Source organism: Monodelphis domestica, chromosome 4, assembly GCF_027887165.1.
Source record: "Monodelphis domestica isolate mMonDom1 chromosome 4, mMonDom1.pri, whole genome shotgun sequence".
NCBI classification, from domain to species: domain Eukaryota; kingdom Metazoa; phylum Chordata; class Mammalia; order Didelphimorphia; family Didelphidae; genus Monodelphis; species Monodelphis domestica.
Window position 1 is genome coordinate 51,414,926 of NC_077230.1, and position 24,476 is coordinate 51,439,401.

At 35.1% G+C, this 24,476-nt stretch overlaps 1 pseudogene; it reads left to right on the top strand.

Moving 5' to 3' along the window:
* The first annotated feature begins 367 nt into the window (after positions 1-367).
* On the top strand, positions 368-2,570 carry LOC100010169 (T-complex protein 1 subunit zeta-like; annotated as a pseudogene).
* Positions 2,571-24,476: the final 21,906 nt, after the last annotated feature.

Consider the following 24,476-nt stretch of genomic DNA (forward strand, 5'->3'; position numbering starts at 1 on the left):
GTCATTTCTCTGTTGATTCTCCCCCAATTTATACTTCACATATCATTTTTAATGTATTTGTTTTAATATTATCTCTTTTAATAGACTATAAGCTCTAAATTCCAGGGGTGGAGCCAAGATGGAGGAGCAGCACCATGAAAATTCTCTCTGACCAAGATTAAATATCGCCACAAAATGAATGCAAGAGGGAAAGAACAAACAAGGAGACAGAGCAAAACAACCTGCAAAAAAAAAAAGAAAAGAAAAGAAAAACTGGGTTTACGTAGAGTTGAGCTCCTCTTGAGCCTCGGTCACACTTTCCTCCTCTTCCTCCTTTTCTGTAGCTGCCACTGCTCCACAGGTATGTTGGCTTATCCACAAAACTGAGATGGCCAGAGATCAGGCAGTGCTGGCTGTGAATATGAGTGCTGTCCAGGGCATACAGGATGTGCTAAGGACTGACCTGGGGCCCAAGGGCACTATGAAGATATTCGTATTGGTTGCCAGAGACATCAAATTCACCTAGGATGGCAATGTACTGTTACATGAGATGCAAATTCAACACCCAAAAACCTCCTTAATAGCCAAAGTGGCTACAGCCGAGGATGACATTACTCAAGATGGTACTATTTCAAATGTTCTCATCATTGGAGAGCTACAGGCTAATCTCTACATCTCTGAAGATCTACACCCTCAGATAATAATTGAAGGGTTTGAAGCTGCCAAGACAAAAGGCACTTGGAACAAGTCAAAATCATCAAGGAAATAGATAGGGAAATTCTCATAGATGTTACCTGAGCATCTCTGCACACCAAAGTCAATGCTGACCTAGCTGACATGCTGACTGAGGCAGTAGTAGACTCTATTTTGACTGTCAGAGAATCTGGTGAACTTGATCTTTTCATGGTAGATATCATGGAGATGAAGCATAAATGAGAAACTGAAACATCGTTGATTAGAGGACTGTTTTTTTGGATCAGGGTTCCTGACACCCTGATATAAAGAAAGAGTAGAAGATGCTTATATCCTTACATGCAATGTGTCATCAGAATATGAAAAAAACAGAAGTGAATTCTGGATTTTTTTTACAAGAGTGAAGAGGAGAGAGAAGCTAGTAAAAGCAGAAAGGAAATTCATTGAAGATAGAGTAAAGAAAAAAGTAGAACTGAAAAGAAAAATATGCAGTCATTCAGACAAAGGATTTATTGTTATTAGTCAAAAGGGAATTGACCCATTTTCTCTAGATGTTCTTGCAAAAGAAGGTATGGTAGCACTCCACAGAGCAAAAAGAAGAAATATGGAAAGATCGATTTTTGCATGTGGTAGGATGGCTATGAATTCTTTTGAAGATCTAAATTCTGATTGTTTGGGAACATGCAGGTCTGGTCTATGAATATACCCTTGGAGAAGAAAAATTCACCTTTATTGAGAAATGCGGTAAACCCTCCATCTATCACATTGTTGATCAAAGGACCAAATAAGCACATGCTTACATAGATCAAGGATGCAGTAAGAGATGGTCTGCATGCTGTCAAGAATGCTATTGAAGATGGCTGTGTTAGTTTGTACCCTAAAAAAAGGGAAAAGACATGTACAAGAATATTCATAGCTGAGCTCTTTGTGGTGGCAAAAAATTGGGCAATGGCTGAACAAATTGTGGTATATTTTGGTGATGGAATACTATTGTGCAGAAAGGAATAATGAACTGGAGGAATTCCATGTGAACTGGAATGACCTCAAAGAATTGATGCAGAGTGAGAGGAGCAGAACCAGGAGAACATTATACATAAAGACTGATACACTCTGGTACAATCAAATGTAATGGACTTCTCCATTAGTGGCAATGCAGTGATCCTGAACAACCCGGAGGGATCTATGAGAAAGAACACTATCCACATTCAGAGGAAAACTGTGGGAGTAGAAACACTGAAGAAAAACAACTGCTTGATTACAAGGGTTGAGGGGGATATGATTGGGAATGTAGACTCTAAATGAACAGCCCAGTGCAAACATCAACAACATGGAAATAGGTTCTAATCATGGACACATGTAATAACCAGTGGATTTGCGTGATTACTATGGGAAGGGGGGGGAAGTGGGGAAAGAATATGATTCTTGTAACCAAGGAAGAATGTTCTAAATTGAATAAATAAAATTAAAATTTTTAAATTTTTAAAAATTTTAAAAAATTAAAAAAAAAAGAAGATGGCTGTGTAGTTCCTGGTTCAGGTGCAGTGGAAGTGGCCATAGCCAAAGCTCTCATTAAACATAAGCCCAATGACAAGGGAAGGGCCTGTCTTGAAGTCTGAGTTTTTGCTTATGCTTTGCTGATTATTCCCAAGGTTCTTGCTCAGAACTCTGGTTTTGACTTTCAGGAAACATTAGTTAAGGTACAGGGTGAATATGCAGAATCAGGACAACTTCTTGGTGTCAATTTGAAGATAAGGGAGCCCATTATTGTAGCCAAATCTGGCATTTGGGATAACTATTGTGTCAAGAAGCAGCTCCTTAACTCCTGCATTGTAATTGCCACCAATATTCTCGTGGTTGATTAGATCATGCATGCTGCAATGTCATCTCTGAAAGGTTGAATTGGATTCTAGGTTTCCATTGTAATCAGCTGAATCATGATGGTCCCACATCATGTGGAAGAACCACAAAAAAGACATCATACAAACAATCATGGACTTCATTAAATAGAATGACAACGATGAGAAATCATACCAAAATCTATGTGATACAGCCAAAGCAGTTTTCAGGAAAAAAATTTATATAACTGAGTGCCTATACCAACAAAATAGAGAGGGAGGAGATTAATGAATTGAGATTTTTAACTTAAAAATTAGAAAAAGAACAAATTAAAAATCCCCAGATAAAAATTAAATTGGAAATCCTAAAAATTAAAGGAGAAATTAATAAAGTTGAAAGTAAAAGAGCTCTTGATGTAATGGAGCTGGTACTTTGAAAAAAAAACAATTAAAATGAAGTACTGGTTAACCAAATAAAAAAGAAAGAAGAGAATCAAATTAAAAGTATCAAAAATGAAAAGGGTGATCTCACCTCTAGTGAAGAGGAAATTAAAGTAATTATTAAGAATAATTTTGCTTAATTAAATGGCAAGAAATATGACAATTTAGGTGAAATGGGTGAATATTTTAAAAATATAAATTTTCTAGATTAACAAAAGAGTAAATATAATCTTAAATATTCCCATCTCAGAAAAATAAATTGAACAAACTATCAAGGAACTTTCTAAGAAAAAAATATCCTCAGGACCAGATGGATTCACATGTGAATTCTATCAAACATTTAGAGAACAACCAATCCCAATACTATACAAATTATTTGACATAATTAGCAAAGAAAGAGTTTTACCAAATTCCTTTTATGATACAAATATGGTACTGATTCCAAAGCCAGGCAGCCCAAAAATCAAGAAAGAAAACTACAGACCAATATCCTTAATGAATATAGAAGCAAAATTCTTCAGTAGACTACTAACAGAAAAACTCCAGCAAGTCATTGTGAGGATTAGTCACAGATCAGTAATTCAAGGATGGTTTAATATCTGGAAAACCATCCACATAATTGACCATATCAATTATCAAACCAACAGAAATCTCATTATTATCTCGATAGATTCAGAAAAAACCTTTCGACAAAATACAACACCCATTTCTATCAAAAACACTAGAAAGTATAGGAATAGAAGGGCCATTCCTCAAAATAATAAACAGTATATATTTAAAACTATCAGTAAATATCATCTGCAATGGGGACAACTTAGAAGTATTTACAATAAGATCAGGAGTGAAAGAAGGATGCCCCTTATCATCTATATTACTTAATATTGTTCTATAAACCCTAGTGATAGCAATTAGAGAAAAAAAGAAATTGAAGGGATTAAAGTAGGCAATGGGGAAGCTAAATTATCACTCTTTGCATACAGTATGATGGTATTCTTAAAGAACCCCAGAAAATCGACTAAAAGGCTAGTGGAAATAATAACTTTAGCAAAGTTACAGGGAATAAGATAAACCCACATAAGTCATCAGCATTTCTCTATATTTCCAACAAAACTCAGCATCAGGAGTTAGAAAGAGAAAATCCATTTAAAATCACTCTAGACAATATAAAATATTTAGGAATCTATCTGTCAAGATAAACACAGGAATTATATGAGCACAACTATAAAACACTTTTCACACAATTAAATCTAGTTCTAAACAATTGGAAAAATAATAATTGCTCCTGGGTAGGATGAACTAATACAATAAACATTACAATCTTACCCAAATTAATCTACTTATTCAGTGCCATATCTATCAAACTACCAAAACAACATTTTTATAGAGTTAGAAAAAAAATTATAACAAAGATCATCTGAAAAAACAAAAGAGCTGTAATATAAAGCAGTGATCATCAAAACAATATGGCACAGGCTGGACTAGGGGTAAATGACCTCAGTAAGCTAGTGTTGGATCAAGCCAAAGACCCCAGGTTTTGGGACAAGAACTATTTGACAAAAACTGCTGGGAAAATTGGAAAATCATATGGGGAAAATTAGGTTTATATCAACATCTTACTCTCTATACAAAGATAAATTTAAAATGGGTAAATGACTTAAATATAGAATGAAATTATAAGTAAATTAGGTGAACATAGATTAATATACCTGTCAGATCTGGGGGAAAGGAAGGAATTTAAGACCAAGCAAGAGATAGAGAACATTGCAAAATGTAAAATGAATGACTTTGATTATATCAAATTAAAAAGGTTTTGTTCAAACAAAATCAATACAACCAAAATTAGAAGGAAAGCAACACACTTGGAGAATATTTTTAGAACGAAACTCTCTGACAAAGGTTTAATTTCCCAAATATATAAGGAACTAAGTCAAACTTACAAAAAATATCAAGTCATTCCCCAGTCAACAAATGGCCAAGGGACATGAATAGGAAGTTTTCACAGGATGAAATCAAAACTATTAATAAGCACATATAAAGGTATTCTAAATGACTCCTGATTAGAAATGCAAATTAAAACCTAGCAGACTGGTCAATATGGCAGCAATGGAATGTGATAAATGTTGAAAGGGATGTGACAAAATTGAGATTCTAATACACTGCTGGTGGAGTTGTGAATTGCTCCAACCATTCTAGAAGGCAATTTGGAACTATACACAAAGGGTTTTAAAAGAATGCCTACCCTTTGATCCAGACATAACACTGTTGGGTTTGTACTCCAAAGAGATAATAAGGAAAAAGACCTATACAAAAATATTTATAGCTGAGCTCTTTGTGGTGGCAAAAACATTGGAAAATTAGGGGGTGTCTACCGATTGGGGAATGACTTAATAAATTGTGGTATCTGATTGTGGCAGAATATTATTGTGCTAAAAGGAATGATGAACTGGAGAAATTCCATGTGAACTAGAAAGACCTCCAGGAATTGATGCAGAGTGAAAGGAGCAGAACCAGTAGAACGTTGTACAAAGAGACATTGTGGCACAATTGAATGTAATAGGCTTTTCTACTAGCAGCAATGCAATGATCTAGGACAATCCAGAGGAATTTATGAGGAAGAACACTATCCAAATCCTGTTAAGGGTAAATTTTAGGGTTGAGAATGAATATATTTTTTAGTGGTCACCAGGGATTTAAATTCTAAATCCCAATGAAATACTTAAGTCAGAATGGAATTTTATGGTGTTTTATTTACAATAGAAGGAAGAAATTAGGAATGGGGGTGTGGGGAGGGAAGATCCGCTCCAGCCTGGTTTGGACCAGGGGGAGTTCAGAGACCTCAGCCAGGGGGCCTTCCCAGAAGATTAAATCTAGCTCCGCTTTCAGCCAGAAGGCCTCCTCCAAGATGAGGGCCTCTTTGGAGGCTAGTGCCTCCAGAAAGAGCCAAGGCAAAAGGTAGTCAGCCTTAACACTCACCACATAGTCATCTAAGGGAATCAGTCTGAAGTCCAACACTCCAACCCTCTACTTACACTGCCCAAAGTACAAAGTCCCTCTCACAGGAAGTAATGTGAAATATAAAGGCAGTTCTTTACATCACTTCCTGTGTCTCATATGTACCAATGGTGGCTTAAACTTGACTTAGGACAGCCCAGGGGGTGAGTCAATTGTTTCTGATTTTTCACTCACTAGCACACACAGGTCACAGACCATCCTCTCCCACACTTAATCCATAAGTGGTGGTGTATACATTGCTGGTTGCTAAAATTCTAAAAACTAAGCAGAGTGGAGTAAATCTAAAATTCACAATCCAAAAAAAAAAAAAAAGAACTATGCAAACTGGAATGCAGAAGACAAACATATGATCAATCACATAGTTCAGTATAGATATGAGTTGGGTTTTGATGTTAAAAGATCACTCTACTGCCAACATAAATAACATGGAAATAGGTTTTGAACTATGATAAATGTATAATCCAGTGAAACTACTTGTTAGCTCTGGGAGGGGGAGGAAGAGTGAGTGTTGGGAGGAATCATGAATCATGTAACCATTGAAAAAATATTCTAAATTCAAAGAAAGGAAAACAAATAAAAGTAAAAATAAAAACAGCTTAAAAATAAAAAGAAAAAGTAGACTACAAACTCCTTGAGAGCTAGACCTTTTTTGCCCTTCTTTGCATACTCAGCATTTAGCATAGTGCCTAATAACCTGGAAAATGATAGATGCTTAAGACATGTTTGTTGAGTTTTTTTGACTGATTTGTAGGTCCCTCTCACAGAATGTGCTCATATAGAAAATAGATAGCCATCTATAGGTGATTCAAAGTAGGAGCTTAAACTAGATAACATTCAATAGCAGAAACTTCCAATGAAAGTTAAGGTAAAATAAAAATTTATCCAATTCTTTAATTAAATCTCTAAAATTCAAGGATTTTTATAGCAGTCAGCTCACCATGTCTTTTGAGAGATACTCCCCTTGATACTAGGAGATATTACACAAAATCAAATTAGCCTTTACTGCCCTTTTTCTAGAGAAAACAAGAGTGGGCCATAGCATTTTGCACATTGCAAACCTTCAGTAAAACCTTCTTGTTCTTCTTAGATTTCACAGTGGCTGCCAAATGGCAATTAAAAAAAATATTAAATGTTGCCAAAGTTTAAAGAAAATGGCAATCAGTTGTATCTATTTAAATCTTTTTATAGTTTTATGTTCTTTTAGCTCATTAAAAACGCATGGGGCTCAGCACAGGAGGGAAGATTACTTCCCTAGGTTGCAAAAAGACAGGTAACCTTAATATTCAGTGATTACTAGAAAATATAACTTGGAAAATAGAATTGTGAAATTTTTGAAATGGAAGAAGCCTCACAAAGTCAATTAATTTGAAAAATGAAAAATCCAAAAGTCAGTAGAGTTGTGACCTGGTCACTTGATTACTCAATAGCAAAGTTAAAAGTAGAATCTATGCCCTTTCACCCCAAGCCATCTAATTCAGCACATATTTTGTAAAGAAATCTCTTTATATCTTTGGCATGTGCCAATTTAAACTATTTATTTGTCTAAATGCCTATAGAGAAGAGAAACCTGCTAACTCCCAAGATAGTTCATGTTGGTGAATCAGTAAACATTTATAAAATACTTACTCTCTTTAGGATGCATTGCTGTACATAGCAGTCTCTATCATTCCAAGCTTCTGGCTCAGCGGAATTGTTTGCTTGGACACTGCTATGCTAAGACAAAAATGAATCACAACTCTTTCACTAAGATCAAGAGGAAGTTCTCCTTTTCTGCATCTTAGAGATACCCCTTGGCTTCCTAAAAAAAACTTTATCTGGCTCTTATAATTAAAGAAATGTAAATCAAAACAACTCTGAGTTACCACTTCACACCTAGCTGACAGACTAATTTGATAGCAAAGGAAAGTAATAAATTTTGGAGAGGATGTGGCAAAATTGGGACACTATTACACTGCTGATAGAGTTGTAAATTGATCCAACCATTCCCGAAGGCAATTTGGAACTATGCCCAAAGGACTTTAAATGACTGTCTGCCATTTGACTCAACCATACCACTGCTGGGTTTGTATGCCAAAGAGATAAGAAAGAAAAAGACTTGTACAAAAATATTTATAGCCATGCTCTTTGTGTTGGCAAAAAAAAAAATGAGGTGGTCTCCCTCGATTGGGAAATGCCTGAATAAATTGTGATATCTGTTAGTGATGGAATACTATTGTGCTAAAAGGAATAATGAACTGGAGGAATTCCATGTGAAATGAAAGATATCCAGGAATTGATGCAGTTTGAAAGGAGCAGAACCAGGAGAACATTGTACACAGAGAATGATACACTGTGGCACAATTGAATGTAATGTACTTCCCTACTAGCAGCAATGCAATGATTCAGGACAATTTTAAGGTTCTTATGAGAAAGAACACTATCCACATCCAGAGAAAGAACTGTGGGAGTAGAAACACAGAAGAAAAAAACATTTCCTTGATCACATGTTTCGATAAGGATGTTATTGGGGACATAGACTCTAAATGATCACTCTATTAAAAATATTAATAAAATGGAAATAGATCTTGAACAATGATACATGCAAAACCCAGTTGAATTGCTCATTGGCTATGGGAGGGGGAAGGAAGAAGGGAAGAGAAGAACATGAATCATATAACCATGGAAAAATATTCTAAATCAATTAACTAAATAAATTTTAAAAATTAAAAACAAAAAATTGCTCTGAGAAAATTGTTTATATAAAGCAGAACTGAGATAATGATGAAACACAAATTCAGCATTCTCATAGAATGTTTTCATGGTTTTAGTATCAAACTCTAAGGAAAATGTAATAGAATTTTCTGTAATTACTTAAATTTCTGTTCAAATTTTTAATCATTTCATCTTTTTTGAGTCTTATTCTTCCAAGTTTTCTTTTGCTCTAAGGAAATAAATATATACAGTTTACATTGTATATCAAGTACTTTTATACCTCTTCCCAACTTCTGTAGAAAACCTAGATTTGAGTCAAACTTCAACTTTAAGTAACTTTTAAAAAGCCTACCTTGTGGAAGATCAAAAAAGTAAAAAGTAGAAGATACAGAGCTTGACCCCTCTCTTTAGGGAAGGAAGGACCTATACGTATGAAAAATATTTATAATACCACATTTTGTTGTAACAGAAAACTAAAAATAAAGTGAAAATTTAACCATAGAGTGATGACTGAAGAAATTATGGGTGAATGGGTTAAAATCTAAAATTATCTTCTTAGTGGAAAGAGTGAGAGGTATAGTATAACAACCTCTTAGGTCCAGTAGCAATTTGTGAGCATTATTAAATTCATTAAAAGATCGTAGAAATCATTTTAGAGAGATCTTAATTATCTTAATTATCCCAACACTTCATTTGATATATACATCTGCCTTAGACACATATCTATAGCTATATATGTCTCTCTCTCTCTCTCTCTCTCTCTCTCTCTTTATATATATATATATATATATATATATATATATATATACATTCATGAATCTATTTATAAGAATGTATAGAAATAGACATAGATAAAAAGGCATATTAAAGCCCAAGGAGGTATGACCTGTCCAACTCCACACAATATGCAAGTTTCAAAACTGAGATTGGAAATCAGGTTCTTTGCTTCTAAATATTCATTTTTTTTCCATTCTACCCCCGAATGAAAGTTCCCATACCTTGCCAGCTTATTTTTACTTATGAAATATAACAGTATTGTTCTTTCATATTAGAAACAATGAATAATTTTCATCATTATCCCAAGGAAAAGGAAAATTATTTCTAATAGTTATTACTACTAAATTCTATGGGAAAATATATTTAAAAAAGCAATTAAAAAGTCTAATACTGAAATTTCCAAGCTGATATCTTTTATGGGTACCAACAAATTCTAGGCATTATTTTCCCTAATAATCCTCATTATATTTAATTTCTTTTCATCAAGAAAATGGTTAAGGAAAACTTACAGTAATTGGCAGCATTCATCAATCTTTCATCAACCTTTGATTCAGTAAACAAGTACTGCCCATTGACCAAATTGGAAGATCCTGTGCTTGCCAGAACATGTAGCAAAATCCTGCTGCTAAAATCAGAATTGGCAGGAATATTCCCAAGACAGGTCCAGTTCTCCATCTAAATGTTGTCAGACAGACCTGAATCTTAGCCCTCATTCATTTTAATTTAATAGTGACTTCCAGGAGTTCTAAGACACACCATAAATCAGTTATATCTTGAACTCATATTAAGTTCATGAGATCATGGATCAAAAGATGGAAGGGACCTTAGGGGTTATATAGCCCAACTCCCATCATTTTATTTATGAGGAAATCAAGAACTAGAGGGATGCAAACAAATTTTCACAGGTCATTAAAAGCAGTCCTTGTTTTATTTTGTTTTCTTTTTGATTTCTTATGTTGCCATTGTTATGATGCATTTATACAAAGTACATTTAAATTAAACTAGTGCAAAATTGAGTATTTTCCAACATAATCTTTCTAATCTTTTCACCCTTCACACAATTTCAAGTCAGAAAGGCAGGGTAGTATAAACTTGGATTTAAATAATGCCTTATGAGACTTTGGGCAAATCATTTAAGATTTCTGAGCCTCAATTTCCTCAACTTTAGCATTTGTCATCCTTCCTTCTAAATTATATTTTGCCAAAAATTTCATTGCAGATTAGGATAGGAATAGAGCCCAGGTCTGAGGATAAATTGGTTTAGAATATGCCTAGGTGAGGAAGATTTCTAATAGTAAAAATCAACATTTTTTTTCCTGAAATTTGCTTAGAGCATTGATAGCTTAAGTGACTTGCTCAGGATGTTTAAGATAGAGAATGTCAGAAGAAGTTCTGAAATTTAGGTTTAAATTTAGTTGTTCCTGACACAAGAGACCTGCTATTCTTTGTTCATTTTTGGAATGAAATTATTCATAAGTTAATTGATAGTTAACAAAGAGGAGAGTTACATGAATATAGCAGAGGTAGACACTCCAAGATGATTCACTTCCCTTTCTGAGTTGTTCATCAGCCAGACATCAGGGAACACTTGCAGCTGTTCATGGTTGTTTTGTCTTTAGGTGATCAGGAAGTAATGCAAATAGACTAAGCCTTCATTTCCCTGCACCAATAAAGCCTTGACAATGGTCCTAATACTTTTAAAGTAAGAGTCAGTTTATAATGGTAGGTAGTTGGAAATTTCTGCCCCTTCAACAAGTCTTTATGACGACCCCCAATTATACCACATTTCCTCCCTCATTTCTTGACAAATCTTGCTAATTTTCAGATCTGTCTCCATTCGAACAGATTTTGGGTAGTTGAAGATAATTTTCCTTATACTCATTGCTCCTTGTACAATGACCCACATGACAAATTTCCTCATTTTTTAATTCAGTTTTTTCTTCTAAAAAAAAATCTGCATGTTTATTGAGAATCAATTTTATAAAATACATAACAGAAGCTGCTTTGTTTTTTGCCTTACTTCCAAAACTCAGCATCAATGTGTTAAACTCTTACTATTGCAATGCATAGTGCTATAGAACAAGGATACTGACACAAGAAAGAAATAGCTTTTATCAACGAGGGACTTATATTCCACTGGGAGACTACAACTTGTGTATAAAAATACTTTCTATAACATGAGATGCCGCTAGAAAAGTGAAAGCAGTAATTCCATTGTCAGGATATTCTGTAGTGTGTTTGCATTCAAAACCATAGCCTGTGACCCCTGACAAATATGTTTACTTTTCCTAGTTAGGCAGAGGAAAGAGTTCAAAGTAAAAACCACAATGAAATGACACAGTAAGAAAGGAAGCAATGAACAATACTCTTCTATATTAGGGAGACCTAAGGATAGGGATTTTAAAGGGTCATTGTTTATATTTCTTGAAGAATTAGTCACTTATAGTGGCTCCTTTTTTCTTTATCATAGAAAATACAAAACTCTCAGTCATACATTGTAAGCCTTTCACAGTCTGGATCTATCCTATCTTCCAAATTTATTTCTTATTTCATTTTTGTTATTTTCTCCCAATTTAAAATTCCAACCTAACTAGCCAACTTGCTATTTCCAAACTAACAATCCATATCATCCTCCGTTGCTTTATACTTGTCTTGAATGCACTTACTCCTCAACTGTTTCTCAAAAATCAAGATTTCTTTTAAGATTGAGCCAAAGATTTCTCCTCAATAGGAAGCCTAAGTTGAAAACATAATTTCAGAATAATATCTTCCTTCTCAAATTAAATTATATCGATTTATCTGATTAAATAACAGAATACCCAATATGATATAAGTTAAACTCCATTAGAGTGCAAGGACTTTTTCATTTTAATTCTGGAGGTCTGTAGCTTAGTCCACGTCTTTACACCTAATATGCACTTAATAAATGTTTCTAAATACTTAATGCATTGGCCTGGAAGCTACTAAGTAATTTCAATGAATGAACTCTTCCCTCAAGTGCCTCTAACCTCAAGTGTCTCTCCAGGTCTCTGCCTCCCTTTCTCCTTGCCAAATGAGATAATCATCCTGCCTCTTGCCCCAAGTGCACAAATTCCAAGTTGCAATTTGATTCGATTAAACTAAAAAAATGCTAGAAGATAACAGCATATATTGTTGTTTATCATTAAAAACCTCTAGACTACTTTGTCTAGGATGAATAAACTTCATTTAAAGATTAAAACTGAAACCATATCTCAAAAGGTTATTTGTGTAATATTGCAGAAAAGCCACAGGTTATCATATTTTTACTTAAATAGAATTTGCTTCATTTTAGAAGCAATTTAACACTTCCTTTCAAGCAATTCACAATTGAGGCAAATATTGTACATTGAATACTCCTTATTCTTCCACTTTTGAGAGACTTTGACAGGAGCCTAGGCACAATCTTTAAATAATTAATCAAGGCAAGGGTGTAATGAGCTGAAGAGTATGAGAAAATAGAACTCAACCATTATCATTACATGCCTGTCTCCCCCAAAACTGAACCCAATTTGTAATCAGAAGTGTATTCACAGCAAAGGGGCTTGTTAGGGAACAGAAAATGAATACATGCCTCAGACACTTGGGTCCAGCAACAGTCATTATTGCTATTGTAACATGTTTTTTTAAAACATGGTGCTTGAGAAAATGTCATTACCCCAAAATAATATGATAAATTTCTCATTATCACAAAAGCTTCATAAGGATAGTATCTACACATATCTAACATATATTTGATAAAAGGTGTTAGAAAAAACTAAAATAGAATAAAAGGTTAATTTCTATAGCTACCACATCTTCATAAATTTACTACTGACTGACAGATATCAGGAATAAGAGTCTATTACTTTTATTAGTTTTTGGTTTCGATCTTTTTTTCAGTAAAGCAAAATGTTTCTTTAAAAGTTTCCTCTAATGTTTTTTCTCCCATGTATGTATTAAGCATATTCAAGATTACTTGGTAGGTAAAATCAGAAAGACAATTTTGTTTAATGATCTCCTATCATTATTAACTAAAGCATAAATGAGAGACACGTGATTACAGAAATGTGTTCATGTGAAATCTATAACCAATCAAAATTATTAATCCACCCAGAAAAAGGGTCTAAACAAATGAAAATTACCCAGACTGTGATGTGAATTTACATATATGATCCACTATGTTAATGCATTAGTGCATCTATCTTGATCACTTTTCATGCAAACAATGGGATCTAGTCAGACCTGAATGGAGATTGGGTCAATCATTTGTTATGATCTTAATCTTTTCCCTGCTGCCAAATCCTAATCCTATGTGTGGAGAGAAAAAGGAGGGGGAGGAGAGAAAGGGGAGAGAGAGAGAAAGAGAAAAGGAGGAAAGAGAGAGAAGAAAAGATAGAAAGATTAACATTATTCTAGTGATTTTTAATGGTCTCACATCATAGAATACTGTGATTTCCAAGGAATAAAAACTATAAGAGACCCTAAAGAACAATAGAAATATATGGTGTGTGATCAAGTAGGGTGAAACATATTAACAATTATTTACACTTAAGAAATGACATAAAAAAGACACCATCTGTCATATGTATAATGAGGGGAGCAAGGAATAACAGATGAACAACTTGAGTGTATACTCAAAATATTAAAAGAACCAGAAGAAGGACTCAGGCATATCAGCATCATCTTTAAATGCTTTACAGAACATAACCAAGAATAGCACAGGATGGTGGATGGATTTTGAGGTACTGTGGTGGAGAAAATAGCTATATCAAAATAGCTATATTATTGTATGATGCTGTATCTATAAAGTATTAAAACAAACTCTTCATGGAAAAGGTATGATGATTTACTGAATGAATGATCACATTTATTAAGTGCTTGCAATGAGTCAAATACTAAGCTAAGATCTGAGGATATAAATAGAAAAAGAAAGTCCTAGCACTCGAGGATATCATACTGAAATTGGAGGATATGACATACATAACAACATTCTCCTACAAAACAGATGGTAAGTCCTGGAGGTCTCCAAAGAAAAACAAACATTATTAAAATAATATGTGATTTAGAATTTGAATAAAGATGAAGTATTGTCATTTTAGTGTATATATTTTTATATACACATATATATTTAATTGCACTTTTAAAAGAGCTTTTGGCAAATAGATATCCATGGTTCTTGGCTTCTAGTTATCTACTACTTATACATATGAATTGTTCAATTCATTTACTTTTTCAGTCATTTTCCTTATAAATCAAATAATAAATTTGGTACATATAAGTAAAAGACTTCCTAACATAAACTTTTGTGGTTTCATTATTCAATCAATCAATAAGTATTAACCTCCTACTACATGCCAGATACTCTACTGAAATCTGGGATAATAACATGGGAAGGGAAAAAGAATGGAACTGGTGTTTCTTAAGTGCCTTCTAAATGCCAGACACAGTGCTCAATATTTTACAAATATTGCCTCATATGATACAATGGCCTTAGGCAGTAGGTGAAATAGTTATTCTATTTTTTTTATGCTTGAGGAACTTAAGTGGATAAAAATTAAAGACTTGCCCAGGGACACATAGCTAGGAAATATCAGAGACAAAATATGAATTCAGTTCTTTTTGACACCAGAACCACTACTCTATTTAATGTACTATCTAGACAACTAAGGACAAGATAGAGCAGTAACTGCTCTCAGACAGTTTACATAAAATAAGAGACACAGCATACATAAAAATAAGCATATCTGATCTAATGTTTTAATTTCATTTAATTTCATTTTATGTAGAGGGCAGAATACCTTTGGAAAATCAGTAAAGACTTCTTTTAGAAGCACAGTTTAAAAGAAAGCAAGATGTGGCAGTATGGCATAGGTGCAAATTATTCTGTTTATAATATTCTATACAATCCCCAAAGTACTTTTTTGAAAATTTATACAATGTTATCTTCACTTTGAATTTTATTTTTCAAAAGAGCATATTAAAATCTTACCAGATCTCTGAGTTGAAGAGACCATAGGTCAACATCTAAAAATGACCTAGAATCCTCTCTATCATAGTCCCAACATTTGATCAATCTTGATTTAATAGTTATCAGGTCAGGGTGACCCACTACTTACTGAGGCAGCTCATACTACCTTTTATTATATCTAGTCAATTCTTCCTTACATTGGACTGAAATCTGCCTCTTTGCAACTTAAACCTTTGATCCTATTCTGCCTTCTTAGACTAACCAAAAGAAGTCTGTTTTTCCCTCCCATATAACAGACCTTTAAATGGAAATGTAACTGACTGCATATGTAAACAATACTGTTATAAGGATTTAATTGAACAAGTAGTTTATAGCTTTTCCAATTGTTTAGATCTAGTTTTAACTGTGTGGAAAGTGTTTTGTAGTTGTTCCTGTGTTGGTCTTGGCAGATAGATTCCTAAGTATTTTATGTTGTCTAGGGTGGGTTTTAAATGTTATTTCTCTTTCTAATTCTTGCTGATGAAATTGCTTAGAGATATATATATATAGAACTGCTGATGACTTATGTGGGTTTATTTTGTATCCTGCAACTTTGCTAAAGTTGTTGATTATTTCGAGTAACTTTTTGGTTGAATATCTAGGATTCCTTAAGTAAACCATCATATCATCTGCAAAGAGTGATAGCTTGGTCTCCTCATTGCCAAGTTTAATACCTTCAATTTCTCTTTTTTCTCTAATTGCTACTACTAGAGTTTCTAGTACAATGTTAAATAAAGAGGTTATAATGGGCATCCTTGTTTCACTCCCGATCTTATTGGTTAGGCTTCTAGTTTATCCCCATTGCAGATGATGTTTGCTGATGGTTTTAGATATATACTGTTTATTATTTTTAGGAAAGGCCCTTCTATTCCTATACACTCTAGTGCTTTCAATAGGAATGGGTGTTGTATTTTACCAAAGGCTTTTTCTGCATCTATTGAGATAATCATGTGATTTTGGTCAGTTTGCTTGTTAATATGGTCAATTATGTGGCCGGTTTTCCTAATATTGAACCATCTTTACATTCCTGGTATGAATCCTGCCTGGTCATAGTAGATTACCTTTGTGATGACTTGCTGTAGTCTTTTTGCTACTATCCTATTTAAGATTTTTGGGTCTATATTCATTGGGGAGATTGGTCTATAGTTTTCTTTCTCTGTTTTTGACCTGCCTGGCTTTAGGATCAGTACCATGTTTGTGTTGTAAAATGAATTTGGTAGAACTCCTTCTTGGCTTATTCTGTCCAATAGTTTGTTTAATATTGGGATTAGTTGTTCTTTGAATGTTTGATAGAATTCATTTGTGAATCCATCTGGACCTGGGGATTTTTTCTTAGGGGTTTTTTGATGGCTTGTTGAATTTATTATTTTTTTTATATAGGGTTGTTTAGGTAAATTATTTCTTCCTCTTTTAGTCTAGGCAATTTATATTTTTGTAAGTATTCATCCATATCATTTACATAGCCATATTTGTTGCCATATAATTGGGCATAGTAGTTTTTAATAATTGACTTAATTTCCTCTTCATTAGAGGTTAGGTCTCCCTTTTCATCTTGGATACTGTCAATTTGGCTTTTTTTCTTTCCTTTTTTTAATTAGCCTGACTAGTACTTTGTCTATTTTATTTGTTTTTTCAAAGTACCAGCTTCTAGTCTTATTTATTAAATCAATAGTTCTTTGGCTGTCAATTTTATTAATTTCTCCTTTGAGTTTTAGGATCTCTAATTTAGTCTTCATCTGAGGATTTTTAATTTGTTCGCTTTCTAATTTTTTAATTTGCATGCACAATTCATTGACCTCTGCCCTTCTTAAATTTGTTAATATATCAACACAAGGATATAAATATCCCCCTGAGTACTGCTTTGGCTGCATCCCATAGGTTTTGAAAGGATTTCTCATCATTGTCATTTTCTTCAATGAAGTTATTAATTGTTTCTATGATTTGTTCTTTAACTAACTGGTTTTGGAGAATCGTATTGTTTAATTTCCAATTAATTTTTGATTTACCTCTCCATGTTCCCTTACTAATTATTATTTTCATTGCATTGTGGTCTGAGAAGGTTGCATTTATTATTTCTGCTCTTTTGCACTTGTTTGCAATGTTTTTATGCCCTAATATATGGTCGATTTTTGTGAATGTACCATGTGCTGCAGAAAAGAAGGTATATTCCTTTTTGTCCCTATTTATTTTTCTCCACATTTCTACTAACTCTAAATGTTACAAGATGTCATTCACTTCTCTTACCTCCTTCTTATTTATTTTTTGGTTTGATTTATGCAGTTTGGATAGAGGAAGGTTCAGGTCTCCCACTAGTGTAGTTTTTCTATCTATTTCATCCTTGAGTTCCTCTAGTTTCTCCTATAGAAATTTGGATGCTATGCCATTTGATGCATACATGTTGAGTACAGATATTTCCTCACTGTCTATATTGCCTTTTACCAGGATGTAATTACTTTCCCTATCTATTTTAATGAGATTTATTTTTACTTTGTCTTTGTCGGATATCATGATTGTGATTCCTGCCTTATTTTGTCAGTTGATGCCCAATAGATTTGGCTCCATCCTCTTTCTTTCACCCTATGTGTATCTACCTTCCTCATGTGTGTTTCTTGTAGACAGCATATGGTAGGGTTTTGGATTCTAATCCACTCTGCTATCTGCTTGCATTAATGGGTGAGTTAATTCCATTCACATTCAGAGTTATGATTACAAGCTGTATATTTCCCAATATTTTGATTTCTGCTCCTGTTTCTGCCTTTTCTTCTTTCATTATTTCCTTCTACACCAATGTTTGCTTTTAAACAGTCCCCCTTGTTCCCACCCTTATTTTACTTCCCTTTCTAACCCCCTTTTTGTCCCCCCCCTTATTTTCTTTGTAGTCTTCCTAAAATTAATTCCCTGTCCCTTCCCTCTCTTGTAGTGCTTCCCTCCCACCAGTCCATTTTTTACCCTCTACTCCCCTAGAGGGCCCAAATCTTTTCTCTGCCTCCAATGGATTGTATTGTTTTTCACTCTTTTTTAGTTAATTTCAACACCTAAAAGTTGAGTATTTCCATTCTCTGACCACTTTACCCTTCTAGGGTATTGATGTTCTACCCCCTCCCACCATGAGCTTCTTTATGACATATAAATTTACCCTCATTTGTTTCTTTTCCCATTTCTTTTAATATTAACCTATTTTTAAGGTCTAGTTATATATATATATATATATACATATATATATATGTATTCTCATGTGTATGTATTTTTGCATGCATGTATCTATATACCTATTTATGTCTTGCCCTTTCATCCTATACAGTTTGTCACTGTTCTCTCTAAGTGTACTTCTTTTTGCTGCCCAGGTAATAACAACAGTTTTTAAGAATTACCAATGACCTCTTTTCTTATTGGGATACATATCATTTTAACTTATTGAGTTTCTTAAAAGTTTTTTGTTTGTTTTGTTTTGTTTTTCTTTTCCCCCCTCTTTTTAATTACCTTTTGATGATTCTCTTGTGTTCTGTGCTTGGACATCAGATTTTCTGTTCAGATCTGGTCTTTTCTTCATGAATTCTTGAAATTCTTTTATTTTGTTGAATGACTATACTTTCCCCTGTAAGAATATAGTCAGTTTTGCTCAGCAGTTGATTCTTGGTTGTAGACCTAGTTCCCTTGCTTTCTGGAATATCATATTCCGTGCCTTTTTGTTCAGTGTGGATGCAGCCAGATCCTGAGTTATCCTCACTGTGGTTCCTTGGTATCTGAATGACGTCTTCTTGGCAGCTTTTCTTTGGTCTGATAGTTTTTGAATTTGGCTATAACATTCCTGGGTGTTTTCAGTACAGGAGGTGATCTGTGGATTCTATCAATCTCCACTTTTACCTCTTGTTCTAGGATATCAGGGCAGTTTTCTTTAATAATTTCCTGTAATATAATGTCCAGGCTTTTTCTTTTTTCATGGTCTTCTGGTAGGCCAATGATTCTTAAATTGCCTCTCCTCTGTTTTGTGAATGAGATGCTTCATATTTTCCTGTATTTTCTCATTCTTTTGGTTTTGTTTTATAGTTTCCTGCTGCCTTGTGAGGTCACTTGATTCTAGTTGTTGTCAGTCTCCCCACTTGGAACTTTGTCAGATCTCTTGGTACAATCTCTAGGGTAGGAATGTTATCTTCCCTGTCCTCTGGAGGCTTTTGATCAGATTAAGTTCAACTGGGTTGGGCTGTGTGTGCTCTGAGGTGGAAGACTCTTGGAAGGCTGGGCCTCCCAGGCTCTCTCCAGTTCTCTCCAGCTACTTCTCCGCTGTCCGCAAGGTTCCCCAGTGCCTTTGCCCACCTCCCTGAGCTCTGAGCAGTCCTGATGGGATTAGGTTCAACTGGATTGGTCTGGATGTGCCCCGAGGCAACAGTGAGACTTGAGCCAGATGGAGGGACCTAGCCACTGCCTCAGTCTCTCCCTGGCTTCCTCCCCTCTATCCACGCTGTACGCTCTGAGCCTGGTGCCCAGCTGCTCACAAGGTAGATCCTCCAAACAGCACCTTTGACTTCTCAGAGGTTCCCCCTGCTGCTGGGGACTCAGCCCTCTGGTTGGGGGGGAGGGGTCCTGGGACCTTCCCTCTGCCTTCCCCTTAGCCCCGAGTATTCTTGGATTCCAGATTTTGGGGGGCTTACCTTTTGATTTGAGTCCAGAAGGAGGGTCCCCTGTCTCTGCCCTGTCGTTCGGTTTGAATTTCAGTGCCGTGGGAGCATTCAGTTAGTAATCTGTAAGGAAGGGTTTTCTGAGGTCTGAACTTTTGCTGCTTGCTAAGCCGCCATATTGACTCTGCCCCCCCCCCCCCCGACTCTATTCTTGTTCAGTGTATACAAATAAATTTTAAGACCCAAGAAACTGTCATATCCATTAGGGAGAATCATAAAAGGGGAAATCAGTCTTTGGATTTGTCCTGGAGAGAGTGGAGTTACTTCTATTAGGTTGAGCCAAGTCCTAATCCACCTTCATTTAACTTCTTTCTCTCAGGCTAGGACCCTTCCTTTGGAGAAGACAGCTTAACTCAACTAGCTTACATAAAACATGAGCCAGCCATCTATACCATCTTTTAGGGTGTTTAGCTCCCTTTGGATAGCGTTCTTTAGATCCCCTTTTATTAAATACAGTGATCCCTCACCCATCACAGGAGTTGCATTCCAGAGATACCCATGATAAGTGAAAATCCATGAACTGGTGGTTTATATTTATTTCATATATATATATATATATATATATATATATATATATATATATATATATATATATATATATATATATATATATATATATATATATATATACTTTATAAACCTTTCCCATTCTCCTATAAACCTTTTCCACACTTATTTTTCTACACTCTTATAAGAACTTCATATGCTCTTAAACACTTTCTACATTATTCAGCCTATGTAATTTGGTGCTTGGGTTCAATGCCAGAAGCCTTAGAAGGCACAGAACATTTGGATGGAATAGGGCTTGGAAAAATTCTGACTTTTATGAAAAGTTCACAAAAGCACAACAATATAGAGCACCACTACTCACAGTGGTCAAACAATGATATAAAGTGGACAAGGAGTGATGGTGAAGTTATGGGCACAATGTGGGAGAGCAAACAGACTGATGCTACAGTCACTGAGCCAATCAGCAGCCAGGATACAGAACAGAGTACTGTGCTTGATTGACTTTCATTCCATCAACCAATAATGTGCTGTGTTCAACCTCATGTTGGCAAACTTGTGCAAGTTGTAGTGGCTTACTGAATTTCCATTGTGTACAATATGGTATTCATCCATAAAATCCCATGATATAATGAAAACTCCACAATACAGAATTACATTTTTTAAACCTGTGATACAATGAAGTTGGAATAATTCAGTCATGATATAGCAAGGGGCAATTGTGGTGCCATTTTAGAATAGGATTCCATTTAAATTTAAAGAGTTCAAGAGGCAGAGTCAAGATGGAGGCCTAGAAGAATCAGAATTCTTCTATTCTCTGAATACTCTTCCTAACTGATAACAAACTGAATGCTCCTAGGGGACTGAAAAATCAAACTTAACAACAAGACAGAGACAAAGAACTCTCCTCCTGGACTTAATTCAAAAGATATGCCCCCTGAATAGCCAGAATCCAAGAACACTCAGGTTTAAGGGGAAGACAGAAGGAAGGTTCCAGGACTCATCCCCACTCCCAACCAGACTGCTGAGACTCCAGCAGCAGCAGGAACTTCTACGAGGGCAAAGGTGCTGATCTGGAGGTCATACCTTGAGAGCAGGGCTGTGCTAAGTTCAGAGCATCCAACACAGATGGCAGGGAAGGAGCTAGAGAGGGAGCATAGACCTGGAAGCCTGGTCAGAGCTGTGGAGCCACAACCAGCCCAACTAAGCTGAACTTAATCCCATCAAAAGTCTCCATAAGTCAGGGAAGCCCAGGACCCACATCCATCCTCATAGACGGCTGGACTTTAATCCAATCAAAAGCCTCCAGAGGACAGGGAAGCTCAAACCCCAGCAAACCTCCACCAGAGACTACATGGAGAGATGTCCTGTTAAAGCTCCAAGAGGGGAGACTGACAGAAGCCCCCAAAACCAAAAAAATTAGAGGAGCAAAAGCACAGACAAATACAGGGAGTAAAGAAGGGGTGGATATGAGCAAACAACAAAAAAAGAAGAAAGAAACTACAATAGACAGCCTCTACTCAGCAAACGGAACAGAGGGGTAGAAATCAGCAAACAATAAATCAGAAATCCCAGCAAATCTGATACAGGCTGTGGAAGAACTGAAAACACAATTAAGAGAGGCTGAAGACAATTGAGAAAAGAACTTAAAAGCTAAGATAAGTCATTGCGAAACAGAGGCACTTGAACTAAAAAGAGAAAATAGTGTCTTGAAAGCCAAAATCAACCAGCTGGAAAATGAAGCAAAGGAGATGAAAGACAAGGTAAAGAGGATGATAGACAACCTTCAAAGAAAATCAGACCAGAAGGAAGAGTATGACCAAAAAGCCAGGGATGAAATCCAGTCTTTAAGAAGCAAAATACAACAACTGGAATTAAATGACCACACAAGGCAACAGGACACTATAAAACAAAATGAAAAGAATGAAAAAAAATGAGGAAAATATGAAGCATCTCATTCAAAAAACAGATGATTTAGAAAATCATTCAAGAAGAGACAATTTAAGAATCATTGATCTACCAGAAGACCATGACAAAAGAAAAAAACCTGGACATAATAGTACAGGAAATTATTCAGGAAAACTGCCCAAATATCCTAGAACAATTGGGGAAAGTAGAGATCAAAAGAATCCACAGATCACCTCCTGTACTTAATCCCCAACTGACAACACCCAGGAATGTTATAGCCTAATTCATGAACTATCAGACCAAGGAAAAAATATTACAAGCTGCTAAGAAGAAGTCATTCAGGTACCATGGAACCACAGTGAGGATAACTCAGGATCTGGATGCATACACACTGAAGGACTGAAAGGCATAGAATATGATATTCTAGAAAGAAAGGGAACTAGGTCTACAACCAAGAATCAACTACCCAGCAAAACTGACTATATTCTTACAGGGAAAAGTATGGTCAGTCAACACAATAGGAGAATTTTAAGCATTCGTAAAGAAAAGACCATACCTGAACAGAAAATCTGATGTCCAAGCACATAACTCAAGAAAATCATCAAAAGTTAATTAAAAGAGAAGGGAAAAAGAAAAACAAAACAAAAGAAAACAACAAAAAATTTTAAGAAACTAAATAAGTTAAAATGATATATATCCCTATCAGAAAAGAGGTCATTGGTAGCTCTTAAAACTGTTGCTATCACCTGGGCAGCTAGAAGAATTATACTTAGAGGGAACAGTGACAAACTGTATAGGATGAAAGGACAAGACATCAATATGTATATAGATATATGCATGCATAAATACATATACAGGTGTATATTATATATATATATATACATATATATATATATACAGGTGTGTGTATTATATATATACATATATATATATGTATATATATATATATATATTATATACAACCAGAGCTAAAAAAAAGAGGTTAATACTAAAAGAAATGGGAAAAGAAACAAGTGGGGTTAAATTTATGTGTCCCAAAGAAGCTCATGGCGGGAGGAGGGAGAACATCGATACACTGGAAGGGTAAAGAGGTTGGAGATAGGAAATATTCAACTCTTACTTGCTTTGAAACAGACCCAAAGATGGAAGAGCAATCCAATCCATTGGGGCAGGGAATAGATTTGCTCCCTATAGTGGAGTAGAAGGGTAAAAAAAGGAGTGGTGGGGAGGAAAACAGTACAAAGGAGGGAGATGGTGATGGGGTAATTTTAAAAAGACTAAAGGGGAAAATATTGGGGGAATAAGAAGAGAGGGGGTTCGAAAGGGAAGTAAAATAAGGGTGGAAACTGGGGGGACTTATTATAAACAAACATTGGTGTAAAGGAAATAGTGAAAGAAGAAAAGGCAGGACCAGGAGTAGAAATCAAAATGCTGGAAAACACACAGTTTGTAATCATAACTCTGAATGTGAATGGAATGAATTCACCCATAAAATGCAAGCGAATAGCAGAGTGGATTAGAATACAAAACCCTACCATATACTGTCTGCAAGAAACACACATGAGGAAGATAGGGTGAAAGTAAGAGGAAGGAGACAAATCTATTGGGCATCAAATGATGAAAAGAAGGCAGCAATTGCAAGCATGATATCTGACAAAGCCAAAGTAAAAATAAATCTAGTTAAAAGAGATAGGGAAGGTAATTACATTCTGATAAAAGGCAGTATAGACAATGAGGAAATATCTGTACACAACATGTATGCACCAAATGGCATAGCATCCAAATTTCTAAAGGAGAAACTAGAGGAGCTCAAGGATGAAATAGATAGAAAAACTATACTAGTAGGTGACCTGAACCTTCCTTTATCCGAACTAGATAAATCAAACCAAAAAATAAATAAGAAAGAGGTGAGAGAAGTGAATGAAATCTTAGAAAAATTAGAGTTAGTAG